The 17,240-nt window shown below is 39.5% G+C and overlaps 1 pseudogene; it reads left to right on the forward strand.

Moving 5' to 3' along the window:
• The window catches only part of LOC129508308 (U2 small nuclear ribonucleoprotein A'-like), a 42,845-nt pseudogene extending 28,257 nt beyond the window's left edge, over positions 1-14,588 (forward strand).
• The last annotated feature ends 2,652 nt before the right edge of the window (positions 14,589-17,240 follow it).

A 17,240-nucleotide genomic window follows, 5' to 3' on the forward strand; every position in this document is an offset into this window, starting at 1 on the left:
ATGTGTGCGTGTTAGGGGACAGTCACAGCCAAGACAAGTCCTAATCTTCAGGAGAAAGGTGATAAAATGTACAGGCCAGGAGAGCAGAGACAGAGAAGAGGGTGAAGTTCAAGGCCTTGTACCAAACCCCCACTTCTTGGCCCAATGCAATTGACACTTATTTTATAATAAATAATATAGAATATATATAATTATATAATATATAATATAATATAATATATAATAATATATAATATATATAATATATAATCTGGAGACCATTGTTAGAATAACAACAAAAGAACTATCATTAAGCAATGGCTTGTTATCATTTATTGACCACTGTAACAAGTGCTTTACAAACATTACCCTCCCCTTTAATCCTTACAATACCCCTATGTGGGGACACCTGGGTGGCTCAGCGGTTGAGCATCTGCCTTCAGCTCAGGGCATGATCCCAGGATCCAGGCTCAAGTCCCACATCGGTCTCCTTGCATGGAGCCTGCTTCTCCCTCTGCCTGTGTCTCTGTCTCTCTCTCATTGTCTCTCATGATAAATAAATAGGCAATATTATCCTCAATTTGTAGATAAGAATACTAAGACTCAGATTCCGTAACTTATAAACGATAGAAATAGAATTTGAACCCACTGCTCTCAACCATGCATTAAAAATATATGCCCACAAAGTATACATATATCAAATCATTGCAATGCACACTTTAAATATATATGATTTTATTTGTCAATTATACCTAAATAAAGTGGGTAAGGGATAGGAAAATTAAAAATGTGCCCAGAGAATATAAATAATAGTGAAAGGGAATATAAGGGAAGGGAGAAGAAATGGGTAGGAAATATCAGAAAGGGAGACAGAACATAAAGACTCCTAACTCTGGGAAACGAACTAGGGGTGGTGGAAGGGGAGGAGGGCGGGGGGTGGGGGTGAATGGGTGATGGGCACTGAAGGGGGCACTTGACGGGATGAGCACTGGGTGTTATTCTGTATGTTGGTAAATTGAACACCAATAAAAATTAATTTATTAAAAAAAATAAAAAATAAAAATAAAAAATAAATTTATTAAAACAAAAAATTAAATAAATAAATAAATAAATAAATCCCAAAAAATGCTGACACACACACACACACACACACACCAAAAAAAAAAAAAAAAAAAAACGTGCCCAGAGAAATGAACTGAACTGGGGTGGTGGAAGGCGAGCTGGGCGGTGGGTGACTGGGTGACGGGCACGGAGGGGGGCACTTGATGGGATGAGCACTGGGTGTTATTCTATATGTTGGCAAATTGAACACCAATAAAAAATAAATTTATTTTTAAAAAAAATGTGCCCAGAGAAGGTATCCAAGGGAGAAAAACAGTAACAACAACAACTCTGGGCAGGAACTCAGAATGTTGGCTTCTAGTCCTTGCTTCACTTCTCATTCACCATGTCACCCAAAAAAAATCCCTTCCCCTCTCTGACCTACTGGTCCTTTGTGAAACCATGAGATTGTCAGAAACCCAGTTCCACCAGAATCTCCTTGCCTCTTCAACCCACAGGCCTCCTTCATCCTCTCAGAGATCCCAACATCATTGCTACTACCCTTTTCTCCACATTTCTAGCTGCACCAGATTCAGGCTCTAACAGGGGCCCAAAGTCTTGATGGCCTGTGGGTAGAGGGTTGGAGAGGAGATTCCAGGGAACTCTGCTCAGCTCAGGACCCTTGGCTCTTTCCCTGCGACCTTTAGCAAGGCTCATAACTTGAGCCTTATCTCATAATGAGTCTGGTTCTTTCAGAGGTCAATAAACCACACACTGCCCTCTCAGAAGGTACATAATTTATGTGATAACCTAAGTCATGCCAACATACCTCCACTGTAAAAATGTTTAATGGGAGCAGAGTCTTGAATACTGTTATCACAGCTCCCTGATTACACACGTGTAACAAAGCCATTGTGGCTCCTCAGCTACCTCAGTGAGGAGTCTAGAGCTAAAGTCTTGGGAAAGCCAGCTCACTGCACCCAGAAAACCAGCTGGTCTGCATTTCTAAATCTGCTCTCCTACGTTGCAACTTGCCAAACTCCTTTTGAAGACCTGGAAATTACAGAGCTTAAATGTGAGCCCTGGAAAGTTCACTAGAGAAGGCATAACTCATTCTCCACCTTTCACAAATGAGACATTGAGGCCCAGTGAGGCCTCCTGGCTTAGCTAGAACCAGAACTCAAGGCTTCTGCTCCCATGCTGCCACCGTCAAGGTGATATTGGCCTTCATTTCACCCCTCAGCCAGTTTGATAAGTCATAAGTGCTATGACAAAGAGACTGACACAGTGCTCTAGAGCTTTTAGATACAGGCAGGGGGTCAGAAAAAGCTCCCCAGAAGAGTGATGAAAGCAATGTCATGAAAGATCTCTGATAATGATCCAGGGGAAGGGAGCTAACTGGGCTAGAGGGAGAGAAGGTACAGTATGACTAGGAGCATAGAGGCAAGTTGGAGTACCACTGCATCCTGCACACAGCTGGTGCTCAATAAGTATTCCAAATAAAAGGCTGACTGGTTCAAGGGCAGAGCCCTGGGATTCTCTGCCATAGTTATGGCATGTAAACTTGAGTAAGTCTCACTTCTGCCCTGAACTCACTGTCCTCAGATGATCCATGAGGGCAACTCCAGTTCCATGATGCTTGATTTGGAAGGGAACACTAACTTTTGGGATAGTACTCCATTCCTCCAGCTGAGTCAGGCAGGGGCATGTTTTTACCTGCTAAATTCAGGAAGAGTTTGGCCTAAGTGGCTGACACCACCCTCTTCAGGTCATACCTGTCTCTGAAGCAAAATACACTGATCACCTTATAAGCACTGTCACACCCTCTTCCTGGGAAATTTTCCTTTTCACAACTGGGGTGAGGAACCCAGATATTTCAGGGAGCTAATTGTCCTCAAAGTCTATTTCACAGAACACCTGGAGTAGAAAAAGGGCAATCACTGAATTCAAGACAAAAATAAGCAACTTCCATGAATGTAAATTTGATTAACCTGGTGAGAAACAAATTACATTTTAAAACAATCATTTTGAAGGGAAAAGTACTGATTTATATAAAATTAATCAACTTCATCAATTCAATATTTTTCCAGTTTTATTGAGATATAACTAACATGTAACATTGTATAAGTTTAAGGTGTACTATGTGATGGTTTGATTCATGTATATATTGCAAAATGATAACCATAATAAAGTTAGTTACACCTCCATCACCTCACATAATTACCATTTTGTACTGTGCCAAGAACAAAAGTAGATTTAAAATCTACTCTCTTAGCAACTCTTAACCATGTAATACAGTATAACTATAGTTTAATTCAGTATTAGCTACTTAGGAAAAAAGCTCATTGTATTTGATGAAATTTTTTGATGAATTATTTGCATCATATAACCCAAAGGATCTGGTTCATTCCTTCCATTCACTAACTGGTTCAGTACTGCATGTGGTCCTAGAGAAGGAGTGATAGAGTCCATCTCAACCATAGCCCACATTATGATTGACAAATGCAAGAGCAGCATCTTGAATATCCAGCTGCTCCAAGAAGGAAGAGGGGTGAATATGGCAGTGGGCACATGTATTAGTTTCCTATAGCTGCTGTAACAAATTACCACAAACTTGGTAACCTAAAACAACACACAGATTAGATTCAAGCAATAGAACCCAGTTTAAACTCTATTAGGCAAAACAAAACAAGCAAAAAACTTGAAGCATCTTGCTGCAATGACCACATTGCCTTCTGTGTCAAATCTCCCTCTGTCTCTCCCTTACAAGAGTACCTATGATGACATTAGGCCTATTTGGATAATCCAGGATAATCTCAATTCTTAATCACATCTACAAAGTCCCATATAAGGCAACATTCACGGGTTCTGGGGATTCAAATGTGAGTATCTTTGGGGGCCATTATTCAGTCTCCTATGACAGGGGAGAGCAGCTAACAGGAGGAGACCTGTCTCACACCAGACCCAATCAAAAGGAGACAGCCAAGCCAGATACTGAACCAGAGTCACATCCCACAGTCTTGTGGAAAGTCATAAATTGAAGAGGAAACTCTTGGCCACCATATAATCTTATGGGTTTATATTAAATAAACTTTCCTATAGCCCCCCAGTATGTATTTAAAACAGAAACACATGGAGGAAAGTCTCATTAATACTAAGTGAAATAAGCCAGACATACAAGTACAAATATTGTATGATTCCACTTATATGAGGCATCTAAAAGAGGCAAATTCAGAGACAGAAAGCAGAGGAGAGATTACCAAGGGATAGAAGTAGGGCAGAATGGAGTTATTGCTTAATACTGCTTAATAGGTACAGATTTTCTGTTTAGGATGATTTTCTGTTTAGGATGATTAAAAAGCTCTTGAAATGGATAGTGGTGATGGCAGCACAACATTTTAAGTATAATTAATGCCACTGAATTGCACACTAAAAATGGTTAAAATGATAAATTTTGTGTTATTTTTATTTTACCACAATAAAAATGTTTTTTTAATTGGCCAACAATGGATTTTAGTAGGTATCTAAGCCCATTTGAAGAAAATATAAGAATAGAAAGTTTAGGGATGCCTGGGTGGCTCAGTGGTTGCGCATCTGCCTTTGGCTCAGGGCATGATACTGGGTCCAGGGATCGAGTCCCACATCCGGCTCCCTGTCAGAAGCCTGCTTCTCTTTCTGTCTATGTCTCTGCCTCTGTGTGTGTGTGTGTGTCTCATGAAGAAATAAATAAATTCTTTTTAAAAAATAGAAAGTTTATAATAACTGATTAATGTCGAGCACAAACAAGACAAGGTAAAGCAAAGATTAAGGCCTAACTGCTTCAGTCAGTAAAGATACAATGAGCCACTTATTGACTCAGATAGTTTATTACTTACATAAACAGCAAAAAGAAGTGCTGGCAAATGTGCCAGCTTCTCACAGCATTTGTCCTACACATCAAAATAAAAGGGACCAGATGACTGTAAGTGGGATATCCCATTGCTGAGGAGCTAATTCTAGACTCAAGCTAAGTGATTCTAAGTTCTGCAGCTCTATTCTAAGAGGGTGCAGAACAGTAAGCCCCATATCTCACCAGACTCTGGGAGGCAATGAAAAACTGTTTCATGACAGACTCCCAGGGGGGATAAGAAGGTAAGTAGGAGGTGGTCTCATAGCACCTCAAAGGTCTCCCATCCTCAGAGGATGGCTAGGCATTCTGCAAAGACTCATATTAGCTGTGCTTCAAGTCTTTCCTGCATCTATTAATATTTTTTTAATTCAAAGAAAAATTCCTAAGTCCTCTGGTTTTGATAGAGTAAACCCAAAAAAAAAAAAAAAGAGTAAACCCAATGAAACCTATCTCTTCCACTGATTAAAACTAAAAGCTCCAGACAAAATATAGAAAGCAACTACCTAAATAGAAAGACAGGGGATCCCTGGGTGGCGCAGCGGTTTGGCGCCTGCCTTTGGCCCAGGGCACGATCCTGGAGACCAGGGATCGGGTCCCACGTCAGGCTCCCGGTGCATGGAGCCTGCTTCTCCCTCTGCCTGTGTCTCTGCCTCTCTCTCTGTGTGTGTGTGTGTGTGTGTGTGTGACTATCATAAATAAATAAAAATTTAAAATAAATAAATAGAAAGACAGACATGTTCATGGTTGGGAAGAATTACAAAGCAATCTACAAATTCAATGCAATCCCTATCAAATTCCCAAAGACTTTTTACAGAAATAGGAAAAACAATCTTACGTTTCATATGGAACCACAAAAGACCCCAAAAAGTTAAAGCAATTTGGGTCAAGAACAACAAAGCTAGAGGCATCATATTTCCTGGATTCAAAATATATTACAAAGCTACAGAAATAAAAATAGTATGGCATTGATATAAAAACAGACGTATAGCGGATCCCTAGGTGGCTCAGCGGTTTGGTGCCTGCCTTTGGCCCGGAGCGGGATCCTGGAGTCCCGGGATTGAGTCCCTCGTCGGGCTCCCGGCATGGAGCCTGCTTCTCCCTCTGCCTGTGTCTCTGCCTCTCTCTCTCTATGTCTATCATGAATGAATAAATAAATAAATAATATTTTTTTAAAAAAACAGACATATAAATATAAGAAATATACCCAAAAGTATATACTTAATTGATCTTTGACAAGGGTGCCAAAAATACACAATGGGAAAAGAATAGTCTCTTAAATAAATACTTCAGGAAAACTAATATATCTATATCCAAAAGAATAAAATTGAACCCTTATCTTTCACCACACAAAAAAACTAATTGAAAATAGGGCGCTTGGGTGGCTCAGTCAGTTAAGTGTCTGCTTTCTGCTCAGGTCATGATCCCAGAGTCCTGGGATCAAGCCCCCACATCGGGCTCCCTGCTCACCGGGGAGTCTGCTTTTCCCTCTCCCTCTGCCTCTCTCCCTGACTTTCTCTCTCTCAAATGAATAAATAAAATCTTTTTTAAAAAATGAGTTGAATTGAAAATGAATTAAATATTTGAACATAAGATTTGAAACCATATTTATGTATGCAATGGAATATTACTCAGCCATTAGAAATGACAAATATCCGCCATTTGCTTCGACGTGGATGGAACTGGAGGGTATTATGCTGAGTGAAAAAGTCAATCGGAGAAGGAAAAACACTATATGGCCTCATTCATTTGGGGAATATAAAAAATAGTGAAAGGGAATAAAGGGGAAAGAAGAAAAAATGAGTGGGAAATATCAGAAAGGGAGACAGAACATAAGAGACTCCTAACTCTGGGAAACGAACTAGGGGTGGTGGAAGGGGAGGTGGAGGGGGGGTCCTCGGGGGGAGAGGGGACTGGGTGACGGGCACTGAGGGGGGCACTTGATGGGATGAGCACTGGGTGTTATTCTATATGTTGGCAAATTGAACACCAATAAAAAATAAATTTATTATTAAAAAAATAATAATAAATAAATTTACCAAAAAAAAAAAGATTTGAGACCATAAAACTCCTAGAAGAGAACATAGGGGAAATCCTCTTGACACTGGTCTCAGCAATGATTTCTTGGATATGATATCAAAAGCATAGACAACAACAAAAGTAAAAATAGATAAATGAGGCAACATCAAACTAAAAGCTTCTGCCACAGCAAAGAAAACAATCAGTAGAATGAAAAAGGCAACCTACAAAATGAGAGAAAATATTTGCAAACCATACATCTGATAAGGGGTTAATTTCCAAAATATGTAAGGAAGTCTTATAAATCAATAGCAAAAAAACAAAACAAACAACAAAACATGACTTTAAAAATGTTCAAAGGATCTAAACATTTTTACACTTGTAAATTATTACCAACAGGTATATTAGATGATGCTCAATATCACTAATCATCAGAGAAATACAAGTTAAAACCACAATGAGGGGCACCTGGATGACTCAGTTGGTTGAGAGTCTGCCTTCAGCTCGGGTTGTGGTCCTGGGTTCCTGAGATCCAGCCCCACATTGGGCTTCCCTGCTCAGTAGGGAGCCTGCTTCTCCCTCTCCCTCTGCAGCTCCCCTGTTTATGCTCTTTCTCTCTCTTTCTGCTCTCTCTGTCAAATAAGTGAATAAAATCTTTTTAAAAAACACAATGAGACATAACCTCACATTTGTTAAGATCACTGTTATTAAAAAATAAATAAATAAAAAGTGTTAGAGAGGTTCTGGAGAAATTGAAACCCTTGTACACTTGGTAAGAATGTAAAATATTACAGCCATTATGGAAAACAATATGGAGATACTTCAAAAAAAATTAAAAATAGAACTACCACAGGATGAATACTTACCATTTATATCAATCAACATGGAAGGAGGGGATCCCTGGGTGGCTCAGCGGTTTGGTGCCTGCCTTCGGTCCAGGGCACGATCCTGGAGTCCCGGGATCGAGTCCCATGTCAGGCTCCCTGCATGGAGTCTGCTTCTCCCTCTGCCTGTGTCTCTGCCTCTCTCTCTCTCTGTCTATCATGAATAAATAAATAAAACCTTTAAAAAAAAACATGGAAGGAACTGGAGAGTATTATGCTAAATGAAATAAGTCAATCAGAGGAAGACAATTATACGGTTTCACCCATATGTGAATATAAGAAACAGCTCAGAGAATCATAGGGTAAGGGAGGGAAAACTGAATAGGAAGTCATCAGAGAGGAAGAAAAACCATGAGAGACTTTTGTTTTGTTTTGTTTTATTTTTTTAATAATAAATTTATTTTTCATTGGTGTTCAATTTACCAACATACAGAATAACACCCAGTGCTCATCCCGTCAAGTGCCCCCCTCAGTGCCCGTCACCCATTCACTCCCACTCCCCCGCCCTCCTCCCCTTCCATCACCCCTAGTTCCTTTCCCAGAGTTAGGAGTCTTTAGGTTCTGTCTCCCTTTCTGATATTTCCCACACATTTCTTCTCCCTTCCCTTATATTCCTTTTCACTATTATTTATATTCCCCAAATGAATGAGAACATACAATGTTTGTCCTTCAACCATGAGAGACTCTTAACTATAGGATACAAATTGAGTGTTGAAGGAAGGGTGGTGGGTGGGGGATGGGGCAATTTGGTGATGGGCATTAAGGAGGGCATGTGATGTAATGAGCACTGGGTGTTATACACAAGTGATAAATCATTGAACACTACATCTGAAATTATGTACTTTATGTTGGCTACTTGAATTTAAATAAAAAATAAATTAATTAATAAGTCTACCATATGATCCAGCAATCCCACTTCTGAGTATACATCCAAAGGAACTCTCAAAAAGATATGTTCACTCCTATGTTCATTGAAGCAGTATTCACAATATGGAAACAACCCACAGTTTCTATCAACAGATGAATAGAGAAAATATCACACACAGAGGAATCTTATTCTTCCTTTAAAAAGAAGAAAAACCCTGCCATTTGGGACTACATGGATGAACCTAGAAAACAATGTGCTAAGTGAAATAGTCACAGAAGGACAAATACTACATAATTCCTCTTATATGAAGCATCTAAAATAGTCCAAGAGGGCAGCCCCGATGGCTCAGCAGTTTAGCTCCACCTTCGGCCTGGCATGTGATCCTCGAGACCCAGAATCGAGTCCCACGTCGGGCTCCCTGCACGGAGCCTGCTTCTCCCTCTGCCTGTGTCTCTGCCTCTCTCTCTCTGTGTGTGTCTCTCATGAATAAATAAATAAAATATTTTTTAAAATAAAAAATAAAATAGTCCAAGATATAGACTTACCGGGCTACCAGAGAATGGGGGAGGGAGATGTGGGGAGCTGTTGTTCAATGAATATAAAGTTACAGCTACACAAGATGAGTAAGCTCCAGAGAACATCATGCTTATGGTTAGCAATAAGGTATTGTACACCTTAAAATTTGTTAAAAGGGTCAATCTCATGTTCAGTGCTCTTACCCAGAAAAAAGGGGTTAGGGGACACCAGGAAACTTCTGGAAGTGATGAATATCTTATTATCTGGATTGTGGTTATGGAACACAGGTGTATATGTCCAAACTCACCAAATTGTATACACTAATTTTGTGCAGTTTTTTGTATACAGGGTTTTTTAAGGGTGGGGGGGGCAGGGGCATAGATTGCAAGGGAAAGAGAGAATTTTTTTAAGATTTTATTTATTTATTCATGAGAGACACAGAGAGAGAGAGAGAGAGAGAGAGAGAGAGGCAGAGACATAGGCAGAGGGAGAAGCAGGCTCCATGCAGGAAGCCTGATGTGGGACCTGTTCTGGGACTCCAGAATCACACTCTGAGCCAAAGGCAGATGCTTAACCACTGAGCCACACAGGTGTCCTGGAAAAGAGAGAATCTTAAGTAGGTTCCACACCCAGCATGGAACCCAACACAGGACTCAGTCTCACAATCCTGAGATCATGTCCTGAATCAAAACCAAGAGTCAGACACTTAATCAACTGAACCACCCAGGTGCCCCTGAATACCAATTTTAACTCAGTAAAGCTAGGGGCAGAGGGGAGCAACTATCTGAGGACTTTGAAAAGTAAAGCAAAAAGATTGTGGAAGGAAGTCAAAATCTGAAGAATGACAAAATGGTGGTGGTGAATTTCCTTGGATTTTTTTTTCTTCCTTTACCTCCTAGCTTTAACGCAGGGCAAATCAAGTTGGAAAACTGCATAGTGGGCACAGAGAGAAAAAACTGCAAGAAAAAAAGTAATCTTTCTGGGGCATCTTTCCAGGTGACCGCTAATGTACGTATATTTAATACAGATGACATCTATAATATAAAGGGGAGAAAGTAAAAGAATCTATATGGTGGTCAAGTTTTTATCTTTTTCTAAAATTAAACAGGGGCCCTGGGTGACTCAGTCAGTTAAGCATCTGACTCTCGATTTCAGCTCAAGTCATGATCTCAGGTTCCTGGGATCAAGCCCTGCAACAGGCTTTGTGCTTAGTGCGGAATCTGCTTCAGGTTTTTTCTCCCTCCCCCTCTGCCCCTCCTCACACACACTCTCTCTCTCTCTGAAATAGACAAATAAAATCTTTAAAAATAAAAATAAAATAAAATGGGAATCCCTGGGTGGCTTAGCGGTTTAGTGCCTGCCTTTGGCCCAGGGTGCAATTCTGGAGTCCCGGCATCGAGTCCCACGTCAGGCTCCTGGCATGGAGCCTGCTTCTCCCTCCTCCTGTGTCTCTGCCTCTCTCTCTCTCTCTCTCTCTCTCTCTCTCTGTCTATGTCTATCAAAAATAAATAAATAAATCTTTTAAAAAAATAAAATAAATAAAATAAAACAGACCATGAAGAGTTTGGTATGCATATTATAATCTCTAGAACAACCAACTAAAAGAAAAGGAGATAAAGCCAAAGAGCCCATAGATAAATTAAAATCTGTTTATAAGTTAGAAGACTCGGGGATCCCTGGTGGCTCAGCGGTTTAGCACCTGCCCTCCACCCAGGGTGTGATCCTGGGGCCCCAGGATCAAGTCCTGCATCAGGCTCCCTGTATGGAGCCTGCTTCCCCTTCTGCCTGTGTCTTTGCCTCTGTTTGTGTTTGTGTGTGTGTGTCTATCATGAATAAATGAATAAAAATCTTTAAAAAAATAAGTTAGAAGACTCAACATACATCCGCATAAATATACCCAAATGATCTTTCACAAAAGTGTAAAAAAAAAAAAAGATAGCTTTTTGCACCTTTTCAACAAATGGTGCTGAAGAAACTAATATGCCATTACAGCAAAATTGAAGGATACACAGTAAATATACAAAAATCAATGGATTTCCTGTATGCCAGCAATGATCAAGTGGAGTTTGACATTAAAAACAACATTTACATTACATTTACATTAGCACACCCAAAAATGAAATACCTAGGTATAAATCTAACAAAATATGTACAAGTTCTACATGAGGAAAACTACAAAACTGTAAGGAGGGAAATGAAAGAACTACATGTTCTTTCAAGAAAATAATAATACATGTTCATGGAAGACTCAACATTGTCAGGTTGTTCATTCTTCCTGGCTTATAGATTCAGTGCAATACTGATCAAAACCCTAATTCTTTTGTAGATATTGACAAATTGAGTCTAAGATTTAAATTGAGGCCACAGACCAAGAACAGCCAACACAATATTGAAAGTGAAGATCAAAGTTGAAGAACTGACACTACCTGACTTCAGGACTTACTAAAATGAAGATCAAAGTTGAAGAACTGACACTACCTGACTTCAGGACTTACTAAAAGTAGATAAGTGGATCAATGGAATTGAATAGAGAGCCTGGAAATAGATGCACAGAAACATAATCAACTGATCTTTGACAAAGGTACAAAGGCAATACAATAGAGAAAAGTAGTCTTTTCAACAAATGGTGCTAAAAGAACTAAACATTCAAAGGGAGCTTGGGTGCCTCAGTTGGTTGGGCATCTGCCTTTGGCTCAGGTCATGATCCCAGGATCCTGGGATTGAGACTCACATCTGGCTCCCGGCTCAGTGGGGAGCCTGCTTCTCCTTCTCCCTCTGCCTGCTGCTCACCCTGCTTGTGCATTCTCTGTGTCCCAAATAAATAAATAAAATCTTTTTAAAAAACTAAACATTCACATGCAAAAAACAAAAAAATGAATCAAGACACAGACCTTGTGACAGCACTGGTGGCACAGCGGTTTGGTGCTGCCTGCAGCCCAGGGTGTGATCCTGGAGACCTGGGATCAAGTCCCACATCAGTCTCCCTACATGGAGCCTGCTTCTCCCTCTGCCTGTGTCTCTGCCCCTGTGTGTGTGTGTGTGTGTCTTTCATGAATAAATTTTTTTAAAATCTTAAAAAAAAGACACAGACCTTACACTTCACAAAAATTAACTTAAAATAATAAAAATAAAATAAAATTAACTTAAAAAATAAAATAAAATGGATCATAAACCTATATGAAAATATAAAACTCCTAGAAGACAACATAGGAGAAAATCTAGGTGACCTTAGGTGTGCTGACCTTTTAGATACAATCAGATAAGAATAGCCCATCAAAGAAATCATTGATAGGCTGGATTTCATTAAAATTTAAAACTCTGCTCTGCAAAAGACACTGTCAAGAGAATGAGAAGACAAGCCATAGTTGAGGAGAAAATATTTGCAAAATACACATCTGATAAAGGATTGTCATTCAAAATACACAAAGAACTCCTAAAACTCAATAATAATAACAAACAATTTTTAAAATAAGCCAGAGATATGAACAAATATCTCACGAAAGAAGATACACAGATGGAACACAGCATATGAAAAGATGCTCAACATCATATTTCACTATGGAATTCCAAATTAAAAATATATAGTGCATTTACCCCAAAGATACAGATGTAGTGAAACAATGGGACAACTGCACCCCAATGTTCATAGCAGCAATATTCACAATAGCCAAACTGTGGAAGGAGCTGGGACGCCCATGGACAGATGAACGGATAAAGAATATGTAATGTAATATATATATGTATATATATATATACAGTGGAATATTAGTCTGCCATCAGAAAGGATAAATATCTATCATTTACATCGATGTGTTAGGAACTGGAGAGTATTATACTGAGTGAAATAAGCCAGTTGGAGAAAGACAATTATCATACGGTTTCACTCACATGTAGAATATAAGAAATAGTGAAAGGAACCATAAGGGAAGGAGGGGAAACTGAATGGGGAAAAATTAGAAAGGAAGACAAACCATGAGAGACCCTTAACCCTGGAAAACAAACTGAGGGTTGCTGAAGGGGAGGTAGGTGAGGAAATGGGGTAACTGGGTGACAGGCATTGAGGAGGGCATGTGATGTGATGAATACTGGGTGTTATACTATATGTTGGCAAATTGATTTTTAAAAAAATTTAATAATGCTGGGGAGGAAAAAAAGGAATGCAGGGTCTCAATCCAATCCCAGACCTGCTGAATCAGAAGCTGCATTAAACTGATTCCCAGGTACCATGTGCACATGAAGGTCTGGGAAGCATTGAGTTAGAGAAGAGCATAGTTGGGACATTGGCACTGTTCCCTACTCATTAGACTAATAAAAGTTACTTCTGCTTGACTAAAAAAAAATTAAATTAAAACTTTAGAGAATAAAACAAATAGTGCTAGAGCAAGTAGACATTCATATGCAAAAAAATAATAACTTCAGTCTAAACCTCAGACTTTATATAAAAATTCAAAATTGGGGCACCTGGCTGGCTCAGTTGGTAGAGTAGGACTCTTGATCTTGGGTTTGTGAGCTTAAGCCCTATGTTGGGTGTAAAGATCACTTAAAAACAGAATCTTGGGCACCGGCACCGGCAGCAGGAGGCAGCAGGATGGCGAAGCTGATGGCTCAGTACACCAAGCCGTGCGGGACCGCGACCTGGATCTCCAGGGGTATAGAATTCCTGTCACTGAAAATCTGGGTGCTACCTTAGACCAGTTTGATGCTATTGATTTTTCTGACAACAAAGTCAGGAAACTGAATGGTTTCCCTTTGTTGAGAAGGCTGAAAACACTATTAGTGAACAACAATAGAATGTGCTGTACCGGTGAGGGACTTGATCAGGCTCTACCCCGTCTGAGAGAACTCATTCTCACCAACAATAGAGTCTTGTGGAACTGGGTGACCTGGACCCTTTGGCATCTCTCAAATCACTGACTTACCTAAGTTTCTGAGAAATCATGTAACAAACAAGAAGCATTATAGACTGTATGTAATTTATGAAGTTCCACAAGTCAGAGTATTAGATTTCCAGAAGGTGAAACTAAAAGAGCGTCAGGAAGCAGAGAAAATGTTCAAGGGCAAACGGGGTGCACAACTTGCAAAGGATATTGCCAGGAGAAGCAAAACTTTCAGTCCAGGTGCTGGTTTGCCAACTGACAAAAAGAAAGGTGTGGGCCAATTGAACACCAATAAAAAATAAATTTATAAAAAAAAAAAAAAAAGAAAGGTGTGGGCCATCTCCAGGGGATGTAGAAGCAATCAAGAATGTATAGCAAATGTGTCAACCCTGGCTGAGGTGGAGCAGCTGAAGGGTTTGCTACAGTCTGGTCAGATACCTGGCAGAGAACGCAGATCAGGCCCCACTGGTGATGGTGAAGAGGAGATGGAAGAAGACACGGTCACAAATGGGTCCTGAGCAGTGTGACCCAAGTATCTGCAGGATGTATAATTTGCCTACTTGGGACAAGTCCCGTTTTTTTGAACTTGGAATAATAGCCTTGTTTGTGTCAGCAAAGTGGAGCTCATAAGCATTGTTGAAATGCTTAAGACTGCTGCCCATAATTTTGTGATACTATAAATCTTGAAATCTAAATGCCAGTTTTCTACAAACAGTAAAAATATGACATTCACTGTGCTGCCAAGTTGTCTGTCATCAGGCAGGGGTGGGTGGGTGTGCAGTGCTGTGAGGTATATGGACATGTGGAGGTTGGAAATGACAGAAGCCAGTGTTTCTAGATAGGCTTCCCAGGCCTCTATAAAATGTTTAGACTTTTAAATTCTTAATAAAACTCAAGATAATCGGGGATCCCTGGGTGGCGCAGCGGTTTGGCGCCTGCCTTTGGCCTAGGGTGCTATCCTGGAGACCCGGGATCGAATCCCACGTCGGGCTCCCGGTGCATGGAGCCTGCTTCTCCCTCTGCCTGTGTCTCTGCCTCTATCTCTCTCTCTGTGACTATCATAAGTAAATAAAAAAAAATTTTTTTAAACTCAAGATAATCTGCTGCCAGTGGCAGTGCCAGTAAAAAACAAACAAAAAAAAACCTCTAAATAAATATTTTATAGATATAAATGTAAAACTATAAAACTTTAAATCATAAGAGAAACTCTTTAGTATCTAGAGCTAGGCAAAGAGTTCTTAAGATCAAAAGCATTCAGGACACCTGGGTGGTTCAGCAGTTGAGCATCTGCCCTCGGCTAAGAGCGTGATCCCAGGGTCCTGGGATTGGGTCCCTTATCAGGCTCCCCACAAGGAACCTGCTTCTCCCTTTGCCTATGTCTCTGCCTCTCTCTGTGTGTCTCTCATGAATAATAAATAAAATCTTTTTTTAAAAAAAAGTCAGTTCTTCCCAAATAAATCTATGGATTCAACACAATCCCAGTCAAAAATCCCAGCAGAAGAAAGTTACTAACGAAGTAAAATTTTTTGTAAATATTGACAATATCATTCTATAATTTAGAAAGGCAAAGGAATATGAATAGCCAAAACAATTTTAAGGTAAAATAACAAAGTTGGAGAATTTACAGTCTGTTTCAAGACTTACTTTATATAAAGCTACAAGAATCAAGACAGTATTGATGAAAGGATAGGTATATAGGTAAATAGATAATGGATGGATAGATAGATAGATAGATAGATAGATAGATAGATAGATAGATAGATAGATAGATAGATAGATGATAGATCAACAGAAGAAAAAAGGAGTCTAGAAATAGACCCATGCAAATATGGCCAATTGATTATATTTTTAACTAATGGATTTTATTTCTTAGAGAAGTTTTAGGCTTGCAGAAAAATTGAACTGAAAGTACAGAGAGTTCCCATATACTCATTCTCTCCTCACCCCAGTTTCTCCCAGTATTAGTGTCTTTCATTAGTGTGTTACATTTGTTACAACTGATGAACTGATACTGATACATTATCATTAACTAAAGTCCAGAGCTTGGGTGCATTTGGTGGGATGAGCACTGGGTGTTATGCTATATGTTGAGAAAATTGAACTCCAATATAAAAAAAAGTCCAGAGCTTACAGTAGGGTTCACTCTTCGTGTTGTAAAATTCTATGGGTTTTGTGAAAGGCATAATATCATGTACTCGTCATTATAGTATCATGCGAAATAGTTTCACTGCCCTCAAAATCCCATGTTCCACTCTTCATAACCTCCCCCATCTTCTCAACCCTTGGCAACTATTGATCTTTTTATTGTTGCTATATTTTTGCCTTATCTAGAATGTCAAATAATTGGAATCATACACTATGTAGCCTTTCCAGATGGGTTTTTTTCACTTAACAATATGCGTTTAAGTTTCCTCCATATAGCACTGGGTGTCATGCTATATGTTGGCAAATCGAACTCCAATAAAAAAAATATACAAAAAAAAGTTTTCTCCATGTCTTTTCATTGTTTGTTTCTTTTTATTACTGTATAATATTCCATTGTATGGATGTATCAGTTTCTTTATCCATTCACCTATTAAAGGATGACATCTTAGCTGCTTCCAATTCTTGGCAATTATGAATAAAGGTTCTATAGACATTTGCATTCAGGTCTGTGTAGAGATAAGTTATTTATTTATTTGTATAAATATCTAAGAAGTATGATTGCTGGATCCTATAGTAAGACTATGGTTAGTTTTGCAAGAATCTTCCAAACTGTCATCCAAGGTGTCTGTTCCATTTTACATTCCCACCAGCAGTGAATGATTGTGCCTGTTGCTCTACATCTTCATTAGTCTTTAGTGTTGCACATGTTAATTTGATTTTTTTAAGATTTTATTTTTAGGGGGATCCCGGGGTGTCTCAGCGGTTCAGCACCTGCCTTTGGCCCAAGGCATGATCCTAGAGTCCTGGGATCGAGTCCCACATCAGGCTCCCGGCATGGAGCCTGCTTCTCCCTCTGCCCCCCTCTCTCTGTGTGTCTAACATGAATAAATAAATAAAATTTTTTTAAAAAGATTTTATTTTTAGGTAATCTCTGCACCCAATGTGGAGCTCAAACCTATAACCCCAAGATCAAGAGTCAGATGCTCTACTGACTGAGCCAGGCAGGCACCCCCCATATGATTTTT

The sequence above is a fragment of the Nyctereutes procyonoides genome, unplaced genomic scaffold, assembly GCF_905146905.1.
Source record: "Nyctereutes procyonoides isolate TBG_1078 unplaced genomic scaffold, NYPRO_anot_genome, whole genome shotgun sequence".
NCBI lineage: Eukaryota > Metazoa > Chordata > Mammalia > Carnivora > Canidae > Nyctereutes > Nyctereutes procyonoides.